Source organism: Cryptomeria japonica, chromosome 11 (genome assembly GCF_030272615.1).
Source record: "Cryptomeria japonica chromosome 11, Sugi_1.0, whole genome shotgun sequence".
Taxonomy (NCBI): domain Eukaryota; kingdom Viridiplantae; phylum Streptophyta; class Pinopsida; order Cupressales; family Cupressaceae; genus Cryptomeria; species Cryptomeria japonica.
In genome coordinates, this window is record NC_081415.1 from 166,762,123 (window position 1) to 166,772,074 (window position 9,952).

General features: G+C 34.2%; 1 long non-coding RNA gene across 1 annotated transcript; it reads right to left on the bottom strand.

The window, feature by feature from the left end:
• Positions 1 to 1,289: 1,289 nt before the first annotated feature.
• On the bottom strand, positions 1,290 to 2,103 carry LOC131859825 (uncharacterized). Its single transcript, XR_009359382.1, has 3 exons — positions 2,019 to 2,103; positions 1,749 to 1,862; positions 1,290 to 1,438 (listed from the first exon to the last, which is right to left on the bottom strand). It is a non-coding gene; the product is annotated as an uncharacterized LOC131859825 (long non-coding RNA).
• Positions 2,104 to 9,952: the final 7,849 nt, after the last annotated feature.

Below are 9,952 nucleotides of genomic sequence, written 5' to 3' on the forward strand. Positions count from 1 at the left end.
CTCTGCAGGAACACACCCAACAAAACGGCCTCTAGCCACGACGATCTCCCTACCCGCTTGAACAAAAAAACCATGTCGTGGCACTACATAGGAACACACATTGAAGGACACGCGGAAGAACAAAGGAAACTCTACAAAAGAGTCTCCCAACCGAAAAACTACCAACAGCTCGGAGAGGCCAGGTATCTCCATTTTTTCAAACCACGAGGCAGGGCCCAAAAGCAAAGCCAAGTCACCAGAACTGATCCAATTGTCACCTTCGCGCTCTTTGAGACTTCTAAACGTAGAATGTGGGCTGTTAGGGCAATGCCGGGATGAAACTTGGACAGTACGTTGAGCGTGACTGGATAGATAAAGAAAGAAAAGAGGCATCCCAATAAAAAATTCGTCCGCTGACTTTAACCGAAAACATTGTGAACATTTAGTTCTTTGGTAGATCTAGCTAGAGAGGAATAGGAGGATCTTTAAGGAAGTCAGACTGTTAGTTCAACAAGTGTGGAATAGAATCATTGGAATGATCCAGGAGATGGTGGAAGCTAAATATGAGGTAAATTTTCCTCTGGATAGAGGAGGCTGATATTGTGAGTAGGTTGGGTTTGGAGGAGATGTCTCTTGTCTCAGCTTGTGTCAGGAGAGGTAGACATGCTAAGAAGAAGGTTCAAAGGGTGGGAAGATGGTTGCCCCCTTAGGATGATTCCATTAAGATTAACACAGATGGCTCCTCTTAGGGTAATCCGGGTCCTGCTGGGATTGGGGTTGTTTGTAAGGATTGTAGGGGGGATGTGGTTTTCTTCTTTTCAGTGCATAAAGGGCAGTAGTCTAATAATTTTATGGAGGGATTTGCAATTTTCTATGCCTTGGAGTGTGCTTATGAGTTGGGGTGGCGTAAGGTTATCTACGAATCGAATTTGCAGATTATTGCTAATCTCTTGATTGAGCAGAAGGTGAATGGGATTAATTGGCAGCTGGTAGGGATTGTGCACCAAATTTTTCAAATTAGTGCTATGATGGAGAGGGTCTTTCATCCACATTCCTCGTGAATGGAATAAAGCAACGGATTGTTTGGCTAAGTGGGCTTCAGAACATGGTGATGATTGTAAAGTTGAGGGTTGGGAGCATATTTCCCCTGATTATTGTCAGGACTTGCATAAGCTTTTTGCTAAGGATATGGATAGCTATGAAGCTGGATGATTTCTGGTTGGGTTTGTTGCTCTCTTCTAGAGCCTTGTGGCTCTAGTTTTCTTGTGTAATGCTGGTTGTGATTATTAATAAAGTTTTTACCCCTTTATTCAAACATGGCCTTGTTTTTCTCTGGCCAATAAATTCTCAACTCCTTTATTGATTCTTTTACCCTTTTCACTGAGGTCTGTATCTTTTTTCCATCGAATTCTGTGGGAAAGGCGGCTTGAGTAGCTCTGAGGAGCAGATATTCTTTTATCTGGAAGCATAAATTGTCCAGGGCAATTTTAAAACATATACACAATCAACTCAGAAATAGTAAGTAAAAATAAAATATTTGAACTTGTGATTTAAGTGAAACAAACCCCTCCAAAATGATACCATTTATACTTACAGATAACAAATATTGAACCTTTCAAAAGAATAAAAAATTTGAAAAAAAACAAAAACCCTATCATTCCTGTCAGCTTGTACATATGAAGATAAATGGAAAACTAACCACTGAATCAGATGAGTACATACTGCTGGAAGAGAGATTTAAATTAAAAACAAATTTAATAATAACATACCTTTTCCATGTGACTGGTCACTCCCTCACTACATCCACAATAATGCCTACAGTTATTGGAGTTTTTATATTTGGATTAAGGAAATGTCCAGCTATGCCTTCTGCCAATTCATCGCTACCTGTTCTCATATTTTACACTGTTAATTTTACATAGAAAAGTTTATACATACAGATGTAGTATCAAAACCGCCATTAGTAATAGATCTGGTTCAACCAATTCAAAATGTCAAAAGCTTCAAACAAACCCAGAACCAAGATATTGATCACTTACTTGGACTTGTTAACATGTGAGTTTGTCCATCAACCGCCATATTCTTTTCCATACCATAAAACTCAAGTTACAGTGTCTGTATTCTTGAGAATTCGCCAATGTCATTTGTGGAAGAATATGCTCTTTATATACAGATGTTCTGCATAAAAGCGGGCACGCATTGGGAATCCAATATTAAGGTGTTGCAAGTCACTGATGCAATGTGAACAAATCAAATCAAAACAGAAATTGGGATCTTAGTTTTTTCTCCCGCTCGCATAATTTTTATTACTATTCCTATTGATGGATGCTTTGTGCTTCCCACTAAACAAAATTATCTGTTAATGGTGGGGTTAATTTGAACGATTACAAAGCTTAGATGCTCCACTAAATAAAAGATCTATCAATCATAGATTTAGATCGAACATGGGATTAGCTCTAGTCATGTAAAGCTACATTCCTCAAGGGTAGTTTCTCTGGGTCAGGGCAGAAGAATTAGTTCTATAGTTATCAATTGTGATGATTTTGGGCATAAGTGGTGACCTAGGCTGCTTCAACTGGTAAGAATCTATGCTCTTATAATGTCCTCTATGATGCAATTTTTTTAAAGTGTATAAGCATTTTTTCTACATCTTTATCTGGAATATTTCATTTTAGTAACATTTATCGTTATTGAAAAAAAATATCTTAATTATGTTGTGACAAGAACCGTCACTATAATATTAAGTGTTTTAACCCCCCCAAAATATTAAAGATATAATAACGTAAGGAATTAGTTCTATGATTATCAATTAAGATGATTTTGGGCATCAAAGTGGTGACCTAGGCTACCTCAACTAGTAAGAATCTATGTCCTCATAGTGCAATTTTCTTCAGTGAATAAGCATTCTTTTCACATCTTTATCTAGAATATTTTATTTTAGTATCATTTGTCATCATTTAATTTAATTTTTTTCATTATGTTGTGACAACACAATCACTTTAATATTAAGTGTTTTAACCAAAAAAATAAATATTAAAGACAATGCAAAGAATTAGTTCTATGGTTATCAATTAAGATTATTTTGGTCATGAAAGTGGTGATCTAGGCTGCCTCAACTGGTAAGAATCTATGCCCTCATAGTGTAATTCTTTTTAGTAATAAACTTTTTTTTTCACATCTTTATCATATTTCATTTTAGTAACATTTGCCATTATTTAAAAAAAATAAAAAATGGCAGGAGCAGGAGCGGGAGTTTCGGTTCTTTCAGGTTTCAATTTGAATGGCCCTGGTGAGGATTTCCTAGGTGATGGGGGTCCAGGGGTTTCCCCTATGACTAGTCCCTCTGCCAATTCAGACCACTAGTCAAATTGGGGCTGATTTCCGATGGCCAATCATCAGAATTTTGACTATTTTTCGTTGGACTACTGACAAATGAAGCCGTCGAAAACTTGTCATCAGCCATTCTGACGGTGCCATCTAATGTTAGAATTCTGACGACATCTTGAACTCTTCCAATGATAGGCATGACCGGTCATCTAGCCAGAGAATGTCGTTGGGCATAAAGCACCATTTTCGGATGGATGTATGAATTCCGACACCTGCCAGGAACTTGCAACGACAAGGTTTATGATGAGTGTCCGACAAAAGAGTGTTGTTGGACATACAATATCCTTGTTGGATGTTTCGTCAAATGGCATCAAAATTTCGATGCCTGCTAGGAACTATGCATCGACAAGGATGCTGTTTGTCTGACTATTTCGTCATCGGTGCAAAGTTGGGACGATGTCAGAATTCCGATGATGATTTATTTAAAAAAAAAAATGCTCCACCAACTTTTCAATGTAGATGTTACAGAGGGATGGAGATAGGACACCCTTGTTTGACCCCAATTGTTTTCCTCATCAAGTTGAAGATATTGTAAGCATGAAGCTGCCTAACAAATTTCATAAAGCCTACAAGAAATGCTAATGAGAGAATCCAAAATACTGACATCATGTTTTTGTTGGAAAAGCAAGTGTCGTCGGATTGAGTCAAAGTCCTTCGAAAAGTCTATAAACAACAAAAGACTATAGTAATCAATCCACTTTAGAAACTCTAGCAAGTTGATTAATTGCCCCATAGTGAGGGATGAAATCAATCCAATTTGTCAGCTCTGCCTTTCTCGTCTCCCAGTTTCGATGGTTCTGGTTTCCCGATCGACTGATAGGATAGGATTAGAGGCAAAAACTTAGTAGTTTCATGTTGTGTTGTTGGGTGATAGAAAGGGTTTTGCATCACTCGTTAATACTACTATAAGATAGAATGCACCATCTTCCCTGATTGCCTATGTCGATCTTCTATAAAGCCAAGTGGGTGTACGAGCCTATGTCCCTCTCCCAATGGTTTGATAATCTCTCGGTGGTGAGCCTTCTCAACAATAGCCTAGAGTGTAAATATGTGGTCAATAGCTTGATAATCTCCCTTGAAGCTAGCTTTCCCACAAGGTTGAACATTACCTTTCTCTAGGTACTCATAAAATAATTGCATGTCTAACATTGTAAAAAATAAAGTCACAAGGGCACACATAAATCAAAGTATCACAATCATGCATCAATCGTTAGAGAATTATCCACTATGTGTTAGGACCCCGAGGCAACTAAGAGGAGAGGCCGGGGGGGGTAAATTAGTTGTCTAATAATTTTATCTCAAATACAAATTTAACCAAACTTGAAACTTAATACTGGTAAACCAAACTAAATGTCGGTAAACAGATTAACAGTTAATAGTAGTACCGGTGAAAGTTAATGCATGAAATAGAAACAAAAACAATATCCAAAACACATGACATAAAAATTTATACGTGGAAACCCTATAAGGAGAAAAACCACAGTGGGAAACCTTACCCACAATTAGATGATACTACTGCAGATAGTATGTGTTTACAAATGGGGTCTGCACATGCAGAAAGGCTAGCTGCCTAGAGCTCATTGCTCAATCACAAAATAGGAGTCACACTGACTACAAAATGGATGATTAAATCCAATGATAATGTACTGCTCAAAGTAGCATCTTTAATGCTGGATTCACTATCGGTTAAGCTCTGATTGTCTTCTTCAAACCTTACTTGAACCTTCAAATGATGACTGGATGAATAGCTCAGCTTATATTCGCATATACCAGATCTCACAACCTTATATTACCTTATTACCTACCACCTCTATATAAATCTCACAATTGAGATCTTACATATATACCAAAACCTAAGACCAAATGTGTAGGCCGGCTCACTAATAATCTTATAATAAAAATCAATTATAACAAGTCAAGATGTGATACATCATGTCGGCTCAACAACAATATTAATTGATTAAACTATCTCCATAATGTGTCGTGCTGATTTGGAATAGATAATGCATGCCGGTCCATAACCTAGACCAATTTGCCGGTAACAGCAAATATGTCAACCTGATTAGACCAATAACCAAATCTCCAAAACCAAGTGTCCGAACCATGTCTTTGACATAACCAAGTGATCTCCAGATAATAACAAGTTATCCTCAGTGTTGGTGAACAATATAATCTACCGGTGAACCAAATACCAGAGACTGTGCATAAATCACTGAACTTGCTAGTGAAGATAGTCAAAGATCTCCAGAAGGATAAGTGCTGATAAGTGTTGACATCAATGACAAAACCAAGCAACATATCCATAATACCAACAATCTCCCCCTTTGGCATTGATGGCGACACAAGATGGAAAAAACATCTAAGTGCCAAAGCAGAAATGCCAATAAACCAAAAACCAACAATCTCCAGAATAGATCAATATCAAAAATTAAAATGCAGAGAGTAAAAGTCTCTCTCCCAATGAATAATCTCTCCCCAAAAGATAATGTGTTTTTCCATAGATCTCTCTCCCCCTTTGACATCTAATGCCAAAGAAATACAAATACCAGATTCAACCAGTTACAAATACCAACTTATCCAACTACTCTCCCTAAGAAGTAGCACTCCTCCATCAAAGTCGGAAAAAGGTTTCTCTATAAATTATGTCGGTTTGATGCCAAGCATCAACTGTCTAAGTCTCTACCGATGAGGGTATAACCCCAAGTTGTTCTCTGAGATATTCAAAAGTTTCTTTAGGCAAAGGCTTAGTAAAAATGTCTACAATATGCTCTTTAGTATTCACATAAACCAATTTCACTTCTTTTGCTTCAACATTCTCTTTCAGAAAATTGTATTTGATAGAAACATGTTTAGTTTTAGAGTGAAATACTGGATTCTTAGATATATCAATTGCTGTTGAATTATCACAATAGATGATTATAGGTTCTTTGCATTTTATCTTTATGTCCTTCAACATTTGTTTAATCCATAATACCAACAGTATGCAGATAGAAGAATCGGATTTTTTTGTAGATAAGGGCATCACTTTTTTAACTGCTAAATATTGCATGTCAAACAATCATGGAAAAGGTTTTTTCCCTTTTGGAAGGTTGTTGTCACATCACAAGAAAAAAACACCAAATGAAGGTTTCAAAAGGGCAAACAGGTGAAGAACATCACCATTTTCTGAGGTCGCACAATGGCTAGTGGCTAATGCTGCACATGAAAGTTTGCAGAGGATATGCAAGCCAAATTTTACCATTAATGAGTCATAGCTAGGGCATTCAAATGAAGGATAAGGGACATGAGCGATGTCAAAAAATCATGGGTATTATTTTTATCTACATTCAATAAATTTTTTGGAGCTACAAATTTTGTAAAAGCATCTTTCAAATAATCTTCCAAACTGTGAAATTTTTAGGAAATTTTGATTTTTGTGGAAGAGCCTTATTTTCTATGGTCTAGGAATGAAAATTCCATTAGAAAAATATTTTGAACCCAAATTCCACACCTAGAAAGTAAAAAACCAAATGCAATTGATGAACATGAATTTGTGGGGAATAGCCAATGGTGTCAATGTTAACTGCTCTTCCAATTAGAAAGGGAAGCTCCTGTACAATAAAAAATTAACCTGCTATGAACAACATGTACTTGCAATTTACAATGTCATTCTATGGATCACATGTCAAGCTATATAAACTTTTAAAAACTTTAAAATGAGTCTTTTTGGGGTTGCCTGGGTAAAAGGTTGAGATCCTCTTTCAACACGAGACAAAGAATTCTATGCTTCTTTTATTGAAAATAAATCCTAAGATTAAACACTCCTAACACTGCAAGCACACATGAATTGGATATGTTCAAGCATATACACACAATGTTATATGTTAAGACACAATAGTTGCATTCAAAGCTACATTTATCAATCTAAGACCTGCTACAATACAAAGCTTTTGTTGATTGTAAATTTTAACTCATAAAGTGCAATAGCACATCAATAATAAAATAGATATTTTAAATATTAACCTAAAACCTACTACAATACAAAGATTTTAGTGATTTGTAATTTTTAAGTTATAAAACACAATAGAACATCAATAGTAAATTAGAAGTCAAATTCCATACTAAATAACTATTGAATAACATTGAATTTTAGAGTAACAACCATGAGTATTCAATGAACAATGACTTTCGCAATATGTAGGCATGAGAATTACCATCAAGAATTAGGTGCAAAATATTTAAATTGTTTACAAAGAAATGCATGAAAATAAACGAAGGAAGTCATCTACTAATTTTACTAACAACAGGGTATCAACAACAATGATTTGGTGAAAGATAACAAAGACATTTTGAGGTCACTTAAAAGTCATTCAACAAAATTTGTACACAGATCAACACCATACCAAGAGATCATTAAATGTGGGAGATATGGTTTTTCAACTCCTATAGCCTTATAAGAAAAATACTATAAATTGAAGTGGGTTTGAAAATCTCAAAGCTTGTTTTATGGACCATATAAAATTTTAAAAAGGGTTCATGAAATGGCTTATGAGTTAAAGTTTCCCATGAGTAGTCAGCTTCACAATGTTTTCCACATGTCTTTTCCCCAAAAGGTACATGGCTAAAATATTGCATCCTTAATTGATCTACTACCCTTGGATGATGAGGAGAAACTTATATTGGTTCCAAATTAAGTAATATCTAATATGATTGAATATAATTTGTATTATAGTTGAATACATGCAACACTTATTCTAAAGCATCGTGGGCTACATTACAATTTTAACCTTGCAAACAATTTTCTATTTATTAGGGACATGAGCTAGAACAAGTTAGATTCATATATTTAATTGTTTTGAAATGCATTAATAATGTATAATGACCAACAAGCCCTCATGGGACTAGAAAAAATCTCTATTAGTATTAAGAAATGTGCATTATTTAATTCATTTACGTATTTATATGTACCAAATAATGTGTTCATGCTTCATGGCAAGAGAGAGTTAAAGTTATTGATCACACCTATCTCACACAATGTATTGACTTATACGAGGCATTCAAAATAACATGATAATGATGAAAATCATCTAGATAATGAAGTACCACTTTGTGGTTGGCCCAATGGATAATGTTGGTCTTCATGGTTAAATGTTCCCTTTGTTAATGGTGCACTTGGTATTGAAAATCATATTTTATTTTGAAGATACTAAGTTGCCTAATTACCATTTTATGTGATCATTGAATTTAATAATTAATTGGATTTCTATAAGATAAGCTTTGTCCTTATTTCACCTATTACAAAAGGAAATCATACATAAATTTTACTGAAAATGGATTAGAATCTAACCATACACAAACAACAATGGATAACACTAGAAAGAGTCACAATAAATATTGGTGCTATATAGAGAACATGTTCTTCATTTAGTTAACTATTAGTAAAGTTAAATCTCTCGTTATGAATATAGTGTCATTCTAATTTAAGTGCTATTTAAAAATACAAACACTTTTTATATAAGCAATAGAAAAAATAAAGAGCAACGATTACAATCCTTATTTGTAAGATAATACTTTGAAGAACTATTTAATGAAAATATTTTAAGATGAAATTTGTATGGTTTTCTTAGTGATATGGTCTTCCTACTTAAGGTGTCAAAAACATGTCATGCTTCATGTTTGAAGTTTTTCTCAATCTCATAGTATTAAATATCCATATAAAACTATAAACACATAAATCACACATATATTGAATTAATTAAAAAACACAATTACTTCTCCATTTACACTCTTAAGATTTGTTCCTATCAACCAATTAATAACATCTCTAATAAGAAAGTAAGTTACAATATTTTTTTTAACATGACTTTAAAGAAAATGTTTTTATGACACATTTGATAGAATAATAATGTACTATATAGTAAATTATTTGTAACTTAGGAGTTTTAAAGTAAACCTAATTGGACAAAAGTTCAAGTTCAAGAGGAGTAAGATATCTTGCACCACAATGAAATCTGAAGTGTTGAAATTGTTGGATACTCTTCATTGATAATCTTGGACTTTTAAGGCTTTGAGCAAGTTATACCATTGATCTAGTTCTTGGTTTTGCTCATTCATTTTCTTCTTCTCCTTTTCCATTAACATGGAAACCTCAGTGCCCATTTTAAGTACCCACCTTGGAAGAACATCACTAAGTTACATTTCTTCAAAACCAAGTGAGACTTTCTTTGGTGTATCTTGGATGGTAGCTAAAGTATCTTTAAGCCTTGTTCTCTCTTCTTTCTTTTTCTCCTTATTGGAATCATTTCTTTTCTTTATATAGTTGGCAACAATATCCTTGAGAGAAGATTGTATTATTTTCTCATCTTCTCTATGTCAATCCTAAACAAAAATTATTATTGTCACAATAACAATTATTTTTTTTATATATAAAACCTTATATTACTTTTGCATTAACTAGAAAGAAAATAATACAATATTAAAAAAAGATGGATAATGAAAGCATGTCTCAATAAAATAATTTAAATTTTTTGAATTAGAAAATATTATAAAAATAGATTAAGGTACCTTAATGAGAATGTTCATTTCTTTATTAGTCCCCATTGTTTGG